Genomic DNA, 14,659 nt, shown 5'->3' on the forward strand with positions numbered 1-14,659 from the left:
CCACCCCAGTACGTGTCATAGCCCCGTCTACCTACACCCCAGTACGTTCCAGTCGTACCCCCACCCCAGTACGTGTCGTACCCCCCGTGTACCTACACCCCAGTACGTTCGAGCCACACCCCCACCCCAGTACGTGTCATAGCCCCGTCTACCCACACCCCAGTACGTTCCAGTCGTACCCCTACCCCAGTACGTGTCGTACCCCCCGTGTACCTACACCCCAGTACGTTCGAGCCACACCCCCACCCCAGTACGTGTCATAGCCCCGTCTACCCACACCCCAGTACGTTCCAGTCGTACCCCCACCCCAGTACGTGTCGTACCCCCCGTGTACCTACACCCCAGTACGTGCGAGCCACACCCCCACCCCAGTACGTGTCATAGCCCCGTCTACCCACACCCCAGTACGTTCCAGTCGTACCCCCACCCCAGTACGTGTCGTACCACCATCAATGTACACCCCCCCACCCCAGTACGTGTCGTACCACCGTCCATGTACACCCCCCCACCCCTGTACGTGTCGTACCACCGTCCATGTACACCCCAGTACGTTCCAGTCGTACCCCCACCCCAGTACGTGTCGTACCACCGTCAATGTACACCCCCCACCCCAGTACGTGTCGTACCACCGTCCATGTACACCCCCCCACCCCTGTACGTGTCGTACCACCGTCCATGTACACCCCAGTACGTTCCAGTCATACCCCCACCTCAGTACGTTCCAGTCGTACCCCCACCCCAGTACGTGTCGTACCCCCCGTGTACCTACACCCCAGTACGTGCGAGCCACACCCCCACCCCAGTACGTGTCATAGCAACGTCTACCCACACCCCAGTACGTTCCAGTCGTACCCCCACCCCAGTACGTGTCGTACCACCGTCAATGTACACCCCCCCACCCCAGTACGTGTCGTACCACCGTCCATGTACACCCCCCCACCCCTGTACGTGTCGTACCACCGTCCATGTACACCCCAGTACGTTCCAGTCGTACCCCCACCCCAGTACGTGTCGTACCACCGTCAATGTACACCCCCCCACCCCTGTACGTGTCGTACCACCGTCCATGTACACCCCAGTACGTTCCAGTCGTACCCCCACCCCAGTACGTGTCGTACCACCGTCAATGTACACCCCCCCCACCCCAGTACGTGTCGTACCACCGTCCATGTACACCCCCCCCACCCCTGTACGTGTCGTACCACCGTCCATGTACACCCCAGTACGTTCCAGTCGTACCCCCACCCCAGTACGTGTCGTACCACCGTCAATGTACACCCCCCCACCCCTGTACGTGTCGTACCACTGTCAATGTACACCCCCCCACCCCTGTACGTGTCGTACCACCGTCCATGTACACCCCAGTACGTTCCAGTCGTACCCCCACCCCAGTACGTGTCGTACCACCGTCAATGTACACCCCCCCACCCCTGTACGTGTCGTACCACCGTCCATGTACACCCCAGTACGTTCCAGTCGTACCCCCACCCCAGTACGTGTCGTACCCCCTGTGTACCTACACCCCAGTACGTTCGAGCCACACCCCCACCCCAGTACATGTCATAGCCCCGTCTACCCACACCCCAGTACGTTCCAGTCGTACCCCCACCCCAGTACGTGTCGTACCCCCCGCGTACCTACACCCCAGTACGTGCGAACCACACCCCCACCCCAGTACGTGTCATAGCCCCGTCTACCCACACCCCAGTACGTTCCAGTCGTACCCCCACCCCAGTACGTGTCGTACCACCGTCAATGTACACCCCCCCACCCCAGTACGTGTCGTACCACCGTCAATGTACACCCCCCCACCCCAGTACGTGTCGTACCACCGTCCATGTACACCCCCCCACCCCTGTACGTGTCGTACCACCGTCCATGTACACCCCAGTACGTTCCAGTCGTACCCCCACCCCAGTACGTGTCATAGCCCCGTCTACCCACACCCCAGTACGTTCCAGTCGTACCCCCACCCCAGTACGTGTCATAGCCCCGTCTACCCACACCCCAGTACGTTCCAGTCGTACCCCCACCCCAGTACGTGTCGTACCCCCGTGTACCTACACCCCAGTACGTTCGAGCCACACCCCCACCCCAGTACGTGTCATAGCCCCGTCTACCCACACCCCAGTACGTTCCAGTCATACCCCCACCCCAGTACGTGTCGTACCCCCCGTGTACCTACACCCCAGTACGTGCGAGCCACACCCCCACCCCAGTATGTGTCATAGCCCCATCTACCCACACCCCAGTACGTTCCAGTCGTACCCCCACCCCAGTACGTGTCGTACCACCGTCAATGTACACCCCCCACCCCAGTACATCACGTACCACCGTCCATGTACACTCCAGTACGTTCCTGGCGCACCCCCAACACAACCTCCTAAGTACGGAGCGCACCCCATGCCCCAACATCACAACCGCATGTACGAGTCGTACAAAGCCACACACAAGGACATAATCGTACAACCAAATGGCCCATGTACACACCATACACACGCTCAAAACGCACGTACACAACAAGGACAAAACAAAACAACACAAGAATACACCATTCGAAAGGCACACAGCCACTAAACATGGCCAACAACCACTAAAATAACACAATCACTGACCTGCAACTGTCAAAAACAAACAGAGGCCCAATACACCACCACTCCTTATAACACACCCACCCAAAATTCAAACACTGCCACACCCACCCATGGACCAATGAAAAGGGCCCACACACACAAACCATGAGCCTTTGCAACAGACTCGCTGCTGCCAGACACCACAGAACCAGACTACAAGCTACACCACATCTTACACTTGCACACCTTCACACGACCACCCTCACAAACACCCTCTCATCACATTCACACACACACACAACCATCCACACCCCCCCCCAACATCCACACACCCCCCACACCCACACCATCCCCACCCACACCCCTCACCATGCCCACTACCAAGAATCCAAAGTTCAGTCACCGAGAGTTGGAGGTCCTTGTTGATCAAATCCTCAGAGTCGAGCCACAGATCTTTGGAACATTGGTCAGAAGCACCAGCCAGGCAGCCAAAACAGCCATGTGGCAGACCATCATCGATGCTGTGAATGCTGTTGCGGACACCAGGAGGACCAAGCAGGATTGCCAGAACAGGTGGTACGATCTGCGGAGGAGGGTCAGAGCCAAGAGGCAGGAGGAACACGACCAGGCCAACGCCACCGGAGGAGGGCCCTCCCGCAGAGCCGTACAGTACCATCCCTGGGAGGAGAGGGTGATGGCCATACTGCCGGTGGAGGCAGTTGAAGGAGTAGAAGGACTCCGAGACCCGGGTGAGTACACAAACAACGCACCTCACATGGGGGGAACTGCAACCACAACCAAAATTACTAACAGGCACGCAACCACCACAAGCCATCGCATGACTCAACCACACTCCATGAGCAGGCACATGCCACTGCTGCCACCATGCCCCATGCACCCAGCTGGACAATGTCAAGTCACAGGCCACAGAAGACAACAACACATGACACGGTAACCCGGATGGCGGGAGGCTGGGCACCAAAAATCACATAGTGCGACTCCAAAGCAGACAACAATGCCCTCTGCCCATATGGCCTAGGTCACAGCCAGACAAACACTGTGTCCCAACACAGGAATGACTTGCCAGCAAATGGCGGACGCCTTGCATCAACACATGGGGGTGAAGGCACTGTTTTGCACATGACAGCAGCTAATGAACAGCCAACATTGTGAAAGAGTGGCAGCACACACCACCACAGCAGCAGCGCACAGACACACAGCAGACAAAATGGGTGCCTGGAGATCAGAAACAAACTCACCTCAACAGGCCAAGGGCCACTCAAAGATCTACCAACAGTGTGTGCCCAGGAAGCTGGGCCAAGGTGACAGAGGGTGACACACGGAGGGAGGGAGAGGGGGACAGAGAGGGAGGGAGAGGGGGACAGAGAGGGAGGGAGAGGGGGACAGAGAGGGAGGGAGAGGGGGACAGAGAGGGAGGGAGAGGGGGACAGAGAGGGAGGGAGAGGGGGACAGAGAGAGGGGGACAGAGAGGGAGGGAGAGGGGGACAGAGAGGGAGGGAGAGGGGGACAGAGAGGGAGGGAGAGGGGGACAGAGAGGGAGGGAGAGGGGGACAGAGAAGGAGGGAGACACAGGGAGAGCAAATCAGTCCTTTGGTGTGTGGGAATGTCTGCTCGTCAGCAGGTGGACTGCGTGCATGTAGACAAGGGTGGCCAGTGCCAGAACCCCCCCTCTTCATCATGGCAAAACGCAGGGCCATGTCACAACCTGTACACGAGCACAAGGACAGCCACCTGCATCATATAAGTGTGTGGATCTACTCCATGTGCACATGTACAGTGCTACAAGGAAGGCGCAAATGCATGGCTCGCCACACATGCACACTCCACTGCTGACTGCAGTCACACTTGACGCAGCAAGTAAGACTGTGCCACACATAGTTAAAGGGGCCAAATTGGTGCCCAAGGGACACACACATGCACAAGTGCACTGTGAGTGGAATGCAAGACAGATCCTAATTCCAAGAGGAAATGTGCCAACTTTGTAACGGATGAAACATGGATGTTGCATGGATCAAAATTAACATTTTCTCTCTCACACACAGGTCAACGTCGTGCTGCACCCCCCAACACTGGGGGGGAACACTCACAGGACCCGGATCTGCAGGAGACCGATCCCACCGGCAGCGACCACTCTCACCACTCTGCGGACGACCCCGACCGACCTGGCCCCTCTGGTGTCCAACCACCTGCAGCACCTGCGTCAGGTACAACCGTGCCAACCACCACCCCCACTCCTGCCACATCCCAGGAGACACCCAGGATCCCTGCCCCAACACCACAATGCAGCCAGGCTCGCCAGGAGGGACACGGTGTCCCGGGCACCCAGGAGGAGGCAGGCGACAACGCCAATGCCACCCCTCAGGGGTCCCGGAGACCCGATGTGCCCACAAGTGCAGGCCAGACGCAAGTGGGCAGGGGTGGTGGGAGTGGAGGACGGCGGAGGCGCGAGCCTGACCAGTTGGCTGGGGATCCGGTATTTTCCCATGTCCGTAACATCCTGGACTCATACCGGCAGGACACCACGGGCATGGCCCAGGTTGTGTCCGTCCTCGAGGGGATCAAGGTCCAGCAGGCCCAGCAACATGCGGAGCTAATAGCCTGTCTACAGGTACACCAACGGAGGATGGAGGACAGACAGGCTGAGCAAGTGACGGCGTCCCAGGGGATTCACGCTGAACTCCGTCGGATGGCCGACACCATGGCCGACCCTCCCTGTGCCAGAAGGCGGAGAACATCACCACCCACAGGGAGGGATCATGAGGAGGAGGAGGAAACATCCGACGGAGCATCCCAGACGTCGTCACGGCCTGCTGCTGAGGTTCCCCGCAGGAAGCCGGGTCGTCCACGGAAAGGACCGTGAGGGTGGCTGCTACATCACCATCTCCCAGGACACCTGGCCTGGCACCTGGCCCACTGGAGCAACAGCATCACAGCATCAAGAGACATTCTCTGCCACATGGCCCTGCTGGTCACTGGCTGACCAATGTTGACAAAGACTGTGGCATGGACTCTGAGGATTTCCAATGGCAAGGACACCAACTCCCCTACTGAACTTTGGATTCCCTAATCCCGGAAAGCCCCTCACTTTGTCCCCCCCCCCAATAATAAATCACACTATTAAGAGTAGATGCCTGCTGGTAGCATTATTACCTAACATGTGTCTTGTACAGTCTAAACATGCCTGAGTCATCTGTTCACTTCAACCATCCACACCCTGGGGCCTGAGTCTGGCACAGGACACATGGGTCACAGTTTATTAGGCAAGACAGACATGGAGCACCATACACACCCGTGATGGTCAGAACCAGCTGAGGGGGTGGCCGAACAACCGTGCTGACAGACACATTGAGTACAGCAACAGTCATGCGCAGAGGTCTGGGATCCTGGCCCGTGTCCTGGGGGGCACCCAGGTATGTGTAGACAGGTGGCAGAACCATGTCCTGCAAGCTTGAGTCCGGTGGATGCAGAGAATGGGGTCATGGACAACGTTGGATGCATGGGGATGGCACATGTCACAATACCCACACAGTCATGGACATCATGCCCAATACACAGTCTCAGCACACACACACAGCTTGCATCTTGCCACTCGACACATTGACACATAGCCACAATCAGGGACACCTTGGAGGCATAGGGACACCTTTATTAGTCATGTTTTTGGGATTGCAGAGGCAACTTGAAGTACACATGAACACATCATGTGGAGTAACATGTGGCTCCAACACTGGCACCCCCCTTCTGCAGCACAAATGCGTGATAGCCATGGAACTGGCACACAAGCGTCGGCTAACAGCTAAACACCCACAGCTGCTCACGGAGAGCCTGCCATACACCATACATCCGCTGATGTGGAAGTCCCACGCCATGTCAAGACAATGTTAACCGTATGTGTCCGAGGGCAGTGTCACACACATTGATGCCATCATCACAATCCACTATCCCATCACTGATGACTGACAACCAGGCAGCCCATCTATTCAGGTGTACCCAGCTGCATGTCGTGTCCCATGGGGATGCCACATGTCTGCAGAGGAACCAAACCCCGACCGGGGCAGTGTGCACACATCGTGAACAACTGCCACACCCAATACACCCCAGATGCATCCCTTACCCCATGGAGACTTCCAAACGTGTCCGTGCCTGTAACGCTGAGTCAGCCCACGATGTCATGTCCATGAGGAATAGCAGTGCCACAACAATGCAACCAGCAAACGGCATGCGCAGGTACCTGGGGAAGAGAGACACACAAGAAGTCAGCCACAAAAAGCACAGCCACTTGCATGTGCAGTTACTCGACACATGTATGGATGACAACATGCTAGGTCACAATTATGACTGGGGAAATACTACCATCACTGCCACCATCACTCCAGTGACACACCCACATACACCTCTGACCCACGTGCCATACATGCAGGTGGAGACACACATCACAACGCATGCCACACGGGGACCAATGCGTGCACACTCAGACCCTGGTACTCACCACTAAGCAAAGAAGTCGCGTCTGAGCCGAGTCCGGATGTCCTCTTGCGGCTCCACATCCTCCACATCACTAGCCCCATTGCCAAGCCCTTCGTCCTCCACGGGTGGATGGTCCTCGTCATGTTGATTCAGGATGAGTGGCACAGCTCTTTCAACTGCCATGTTGTGCAGCATGCAGCAGACCATGAAGATCTTGCAGACCTTCGCCGGGGCATAAGGGAGTGCACCGCCGGTCTTGTGGAGGCACCGGAATCGGCTCTTCAGCATGCCAAACGTCCTCTCTATCACTCGCCTTGTCCGGCCATGGGCGGTGTTATAGCGGAGCTGGGCCGGCGTGATGGGGTTGCGGAGAGGTGTCAGCAGCCAAGGCATGTTGGGATAGCCAGCGTCCCCTACATGGGAAGCACATGGACATCGTTAGAACTGGTGTAGCGGTCGTGCTGGTCGGCTATACAGAATACAGGACAGACAGACTGTACCCACCAACACATGCCCGTTCGTTGCGCAGCTGCATCATCATATCAGGCATCCCGCTACGCCTCATGATGTAGGCATCGTGTGCTGATCCTGGGAAACGAGCACAGACATGTGAAATCACCATATTGGACAGACACACCACAAGGGCATTGATGGAGTGGTAGTGCTTCCGATTGCGGTACGCCACCTCCCGTGCGTTTGGTGGTACCAAACCTACATGTGTCCCATCTATGGACCCAATGACATGGGGCATCCCTCCCAGGGCATAGAATCCACGCTTGACCTCAGTCATCTGTTCAGGGGTTGGGAACTTGATGAAGTCATCCAGGTGAATCAACATGGCCTCCAAGAAATCATGCAGCACACCGCTGAACATGCTCTGGGACATGCCACCAACATGAGCTATGGTATTTTGGAAGGTACCCGTGGCAAGAAAATGTAGGGCAGCCATTACCTTCAGCTGGGGTGTCAGTGCCGTAGGATACCTATGCTGCGGTTGCAGGTGTGGTGCCAGTCTCGCCGTCAGCTCCAGATTCAACGGTTGGGTGAAGCGGTAGAGCCGGATCCTGTCATTCTCCTGCATGGTAGCCAAGTCTGGAATTCTTCGGGCAACAGGAGGCGCTCTGCAGTAATTTGGAAGTGACAAGGAAGAGTGAGTGCACTACGAGAACAACTCATGTCTACTGAGCACATGTAAATCTGGCAATACACACATGCCACATAGGGAGTCAGGCATGTGCTACATGCCCAGGACACGTATGGATGCAAGGTGACACTCCTTCCAAGACCCAGCTACACACGGTGATTGAGAACCTCCCCATGCCACGCCATGGAAATAGCTGTGTCCCAGTGCAAGTGCACTGCCCGACGCAAGACAGGAGTGACATACACCCACACATCAGCAGAAGTGTGATGCCGATTGCAGAGACTGGTAGCGGAACACTGGAGCCACAGGTCACATGACATTACACTAGTCCAGCCCACACACCTTGCCATGAAGGTGCACATGTCATGACTCACCACACATTCCTTGTGAGTTTGCTGACATGGCCTTGTCACGCTACTCCGTGTCCCATGCATACATGTGCACCTCACATCCGATAACACATGTGGCATGGTGTGCGGAACAGTGTGCAATGACAATCTACACACAGCCACATGTTGGTTGCTGCAACGGCTGCAGCTTTTGAGGGTGCTACAACATCAACCTGATGTAAATCCCGGACACATATATCACATAGTCACATTGTGCACTGTGGGTAGTGACAAGTCATGTGTCATGACCCCTGTACCGGGCATCATGGGACACTTCCGTGTGTTGGTGTCCGTGCCATGCCAGTGACGCTCACCCCAAGTGCGCAGTCCCACATGCACACATGTCAAAGGAGTCAAGGGCATGCCTGGCACACATTGCACCCTCACACAGTACACATGTACACATCTCATCATACATCTGGTGCCTTCTCCACTCAGGAGGCATGTTCCACATCACAGCCTGTGACACCTGTGCCCCACACATGTAGTAATGCACAGACAATGCCTTGATGTCCATTCCTGGACAAGTATGTCCATCCATGGACAAGTATGTCCGCCCTATTCCTACATGTGTGTCGCCTATCACCACAGTGATGTGTAAAAACCGCCGTACTGCTGCTGAGAGGGCCTGTGCATGTTCCCAAATCACTGTGGGAGTGCTGCCGTATGTGTACCCATCGTGATGGCGAGCGTACAGGCATTTGTACGGTCCGTAGCACTACGGGTACGCATACGCGTGCAGACCCATAGTGATAGTGAGCGTAGATGCGTGTGTACGTTCCGTACCACTACGGGTACGCATACGCGTGCAGACCCATAGTGATAGTGAGCGTAGATGCGTGTGTACGGCCCTATCACTATGGGTCTGCACGCGTATGCGTACCCGTAGTGGTACGGACCGTACACTCGCATCTACGCTCACGATCACTATGGGTCTGCACGCGTATGCGTACCCGTAGTGGTACGGACCGTACACTCGCATCTACGCTCACTATCACTATGGGTCTGCACGCGTATGCGTACCCGTAGTGGTACGGACCGTACACTCGCATCTACGCTCACTATCACTATGGGTCTGCACGCGTATGCGTACCCGTAGTGGTACGGACCGTACACTCGCATCTACGCTCACTATCACTATGGGTCTGCACGCGTATGCGTACCCGTAGTGTTACGGACCGTACACACGCATGTACGCTCACTATCACTATGGGTCTGCACGCGTATGCGTACCCGTAGTGGTACGGACCGTACACTCGCATGTACGCTCACTATCACTACGAGTACGCATACGCGTGCAGACCCATAGTGATATAGAGCGTACATGCGTGTGTACGGTCCGTAACACTACGGGTACGCATACGCGTGCAGACCCATAGTGATGGAGAGCGTACATGCGTGTGTACGGTCCGTAACACTACGGGTACGCATACGCGTGCAGACCCATAGTGATGGAGAGCGTAGGCATGCATGTACGGGCCGTTGCCATGCATTTGGGGTGCCCTAGGGCCCCGAAACGCACCGTACCTGTGTGTGATGCTCCAAATTACATAGGGGACAAGTATTAAGGCCTACATGCATGCTGGTTGTCATGGAGACCAAGTTCAAAATTCGAAATTGTTCTGGAAGGTGCACAGCAGAAGTCAGTTGGAATTCTTCTACTTTGTTGCAATGTGTTTGTGGGGCTGACATCATGCAGGAGAATGAAACCGATAGAGAACCCACAGACTGCTAGCTTTGAAGGGATTGGTGGAAACATAGGATGCAAATGTGAGTGACCAATCACTCTGTACTCCTGTGCATGAGACTGGGCAGAAGGGCACATATAAGGCAGCCAGGTCCCATGAGGGAGCACTTGCCTGCACATCTTTGCATTCGTCGACCCAGCTGCTGCTACTGATTCCCTGGAACCATGTCAAGGGCTGTGGAGAGGACACAGCCATTCACCCTGGAGGAGAACATGGCTCTGCTGGATGTGATCCTCCCACAGTACTCCATGCTGTATGGGCGACCAGGGTATCAGGTGAGTGCATAGGCCACTGCCACAGACTGTCCCTATGTTGTGACTGTGACTTCTGCCATTGCGTCCAGGTGTAACACACATGCCATGTACTGTCGGGGGGGGGTCCCAGGGGGGGGGTGCCTGATGTCTCCCAGCAGTGCCCTGAGACAGGAGGGGTGGGGGCCTATCACTCCCAGCAGTGCCCTGAGACAGGAGGGGTGGGGGCCTATCACTCCCAGCAGTGCCCTGAGACAGGAGGGGTGGGGGCCTATCACTCCCAGCAGTGCCCTGAGACAGGAGGGGTGTGTGCAGAGTCCTCCCAGCAGTGCCCTGAGACAGGAGTGGTGGGTGCCTATCACTCCCAGCAGTGCCCTGAGACAGGAGGGGTGGGTGCCTATCACTCCCAGCAGTGCCCTGAGACAGGAGGGGTGGGTGCCTATCACTCCCAGCAGTGCCCTGAGACAGGAGGGGTGTGTGCAGAGTCCTCCCAGCAGTGCCCTGAGACAGGAGGGGTGGGTGCCTATCACTCCCAGCAGTGCCCTGAGACAGGAGGGGTGGGTGCCTATCACTCCCAGCAGTGCCCTGAGACAGGAGGGGTGTGTGCAGAGTCCTCCCAGCAGTGCCCTGAGACAGGAGGGGTGGGTGCCTATCACTCCCAGCAGTGCCCTGAGACAGGAGGGGTGGGTGCCTATCACTCCCAGCAGTGCCCTGAGACAGGAGGGGTGGGGGCCTATCACTCCCAGCAGTGCCCTGAGACAGGAGGGGTGGGGGCCTATCACTCCCAGCAGTGCCCTGAGACAGGAGGGGTGGGGGCCTATCACTCCCAGCAGTGCCCTGAGACAGGAGGGGTGGGGGCCTATCACTCCCAGCAGTGCCCTGAGACAGGAGGGGTGTGTGCAGAGTCCTCCCAGCAGTGCCCTGAGACAGGAGGGGTGGGTGCCTATCACTCCCAGCAGTGCCCTGAGACAGGAGGGGTGTGTGCAGAGTCCTCCCAGCAGTGCCCTGAGACAGGAGGGGTGGGGGCCTATCACTCCCAGCAGTGCCCTGAGACAGGAGGGGTGGGGGCCTATCACTCCCAGCAGTGCCCTGAGACAGGAGGGGTGGGGGCCTATCACTCCCAGCAGTGCCCTGAGACAGGAGGGGTGGGGGCCTATCACTCCCAGCAGTGCCCTGAGACAGGAGGGGTGGGGGCCTATCACTCACAGCAGTGCCCTGAGACAGGAGGGGTGGGTGTGATGCACAGTGTGAGCCTTGATCATTGATTGTGACATTGCCATCATTCCACCTGTGTACCCACTGTGGCACGTACTGCTTTTTCCCTCACCAGGGGATGATGTCCCTATGACAAAGGTGCAATGCGTTGGCTGCATGACATGCCTTGTTGTAACCAGCTAATTTGTACCCATATGTCTCTCTGTGACATGTGGCTGGTGTATTGATGTGGTGTCACTTGTTCCTCCTCACAGGTAGGCGCCACTGCCAAGGAGCAGATCTGGCTGACCGCCGTCAGTGCCGTGAGGGGTGTGGATGGTCGGAGGCGGAGCCTGCCCCAGGTGAGAAAACGCTGGCAGGATATCCGGTGCTGGACGCGGAGGATTGCACGGCTCCTGCTGGGGGACTCACCTGAGAGCCACAAGAACCGCGGCCGCCGCCGTCTGAGCCACCTCCACAGGCGTGTGCTGCCGGTGGTCTTTCCAGACCTGGAGAGGCGCTTACAGGCGATGCAGCAGCCGGAAGGGGGTAGGTACATGTGTGTTCGTTGTGTGTCACCGGCATTTGTAAGGGCACAGTAGCATGAATTAACTGGCAGGGTTTAAAGGTGCTGTGCAGATCCTGTTTGCCCCAGTATAGCGCTGTGCCCCTGCCACCCTTCCCCTCCTTGCAATGTGTTCCCTGGTCTGTGTGTAGTCACTCCTTCACAAGGTGATGTAGGCTGGCGCTTTGTCCACGAGAACAATGACTGTAGCATCATGTGTGGGGGTGGTGTGTAACAGGTTGTGGGACCTTGCCTGTGCACTGTCAAGTTCACTGCATGTGGGTTCCATGTCAGTTGGCACTGATGCTGACTCCAGACATGGGAGTTGGTCTCTCATGTGTCATGCCTTACAGCGCGCATGTCCTATGTAGTGGCCTGTGACATGATGTGCATTAGTGTGCGATACACATAGTGCAGGGATGGTGACGTGTGTTGCAGTCATTACCATTCAGTAGCATGTAGTTGCGTGCCCACTACTGTCCCCTGGGGCACCTTTTCCTCAGTGGTGTATGTGTCATCATACACGTGGACAATCTCAGTGTCTACAGCGTAGGTTGTGCTCTGTGCCATTGTCCCCTGTCACCATGTATATAGACGTGCTATTTTGTACAGGTGTCCACTGTGCAGCCTGACCTGATTGTCCTTCTACATACTCACAGTTGCCAGTGCCTGTGTGTCTTGTTATACTCATCTGAGGATGGGCACTGGTACCTCATTATTTGTACAGGCGCACGTTGGCTGTTTGGCGTACACTCTTGCTGTTTGCCTGCCCCTGTGTGTATCAGCCAGACTATGAGATGTTGGTGCCACCTGTGTCTCAACAATTTGCCTCGTGTAGGGTCTTGTTGGTGCGGGCAATGCCTATGTGTCAAATCCTGATTTCTACTTGCTGGGTCTGGGCAGTGTGTGATGTGTCTGGACACACACGCAATGTGCAGTGACCGAGTCATGTTGGGCATGTTTTCAGCATTACCTATGCAGCATGTGTCTCAAGTTCATGGATATGGTCCCTGGTCATCGGTATTTTTGCCAACGCTGTGTGGTGCAGATGCAGTGCAGGATTGTCCCCAGGGCCTGGGTGCTATGTCAGACTCCGTTTCCTGTGTTTAGCTATTGTCTCATGCTCTCCATGGTATTTCAGTGGCATGGTGGCTCAACCAACTGTGTGTTTCATGCCCTACATCGGTACCTTGTTTAGTAGATGTTAGGGATCTTCCTTTTCAGGCTATGCAGTGTTACCTATGTCGATTGTACTCATGTGACTGATGTGTACAGTTGTATGATTAATTTCTGTCTCTCCACCCTGCCCACAGCATCGTCGGGGGACACAGAGGGAGACATGGACACAGGCAAGGCGGAGGGACCGAGCACCAGTGCCAGCCTTGACATCGGGGCTGGCACATCGAGTGGGACAGAGGTGGAGGATAGTGCGGCGGAGGACCTGTCGACTGGCACGTCAGAATACGAAGCTGACAGGTCCGAGGAGGATGTCTCCGAGTGGGCGGTGGCTGCACCAGCAGCTGACAGCGGAACAACACCTCGCACCGCCCCCTCAGTTCCCACCAGCCGCCTCCCACTTGCTCGTGTCCCTTCCCAGCGTGCCCGGTCACAGCATGTCTCCTTCCTGCCAGGCACCGCACCCCCTGCCCCTGTCTCCACTGCTGCCGCCAATGCAGAGTCTGTGGACATCCAGCGGCAACTGCAGGTTGGTCAGGCTGCGATCCTTAATGTCCTCCATGCCCACGGCAAAACCCTCACCAACATCGAGGCTTTCTTGGAGGGCATTCATTCATCGCAGGCTGACCAACGCAACTTGCTGAGGTCCATCGACTCCACACTGACTGCAGCAGTGGGTCTCCTGCAGCGCGACCTCCCCCCACCTACCCCTGCCCCATCCACACTTCCCACTCCCATGCCTGTCCCACGTACCCCCAGACATCGGCATGCACCCACATCAACGGACACGGGCACCACACCAGCAGGGAAGGTCCACCGCACTCCTCCTGACACGCACACACAGGGTGAGGTAGGCACACCCACTGGGTCGGGGGGCAAACGTGTGACACGCAGCCATAGTGGGAGTCCGCATTCCACCCAGTCCACTCCCTCCAAATCCCCTCCCCTCAGCTCTCCTGGCCACATCTACCCCAAGGACTCCTTCATGGCCGCTCTGTCCCTGAGCCCCACAGTTACACCACCACGCAAGCGGTCAAGGAGGTCCCCGGTCAGGGTGGTTGAGTCTCCCCCCCTGTCTCCACCCTCCCCCGGTGGCGCTGCGACCCATCCCTCTGACCCCCCCCCTCCTTG

Source organism: Triturus cristatus, chromosome 3_1 (assembly GCF_964204655.1).
Source record: "Triturus cristatus chromosome 3_1, aTriCri1.1, whole genome shotgun sequence".
NCBI lineage: Eukaryota > Metazoa > Chordata > Amphibia > Caudata > Salamandridae > Triturus > Triturus cristatus.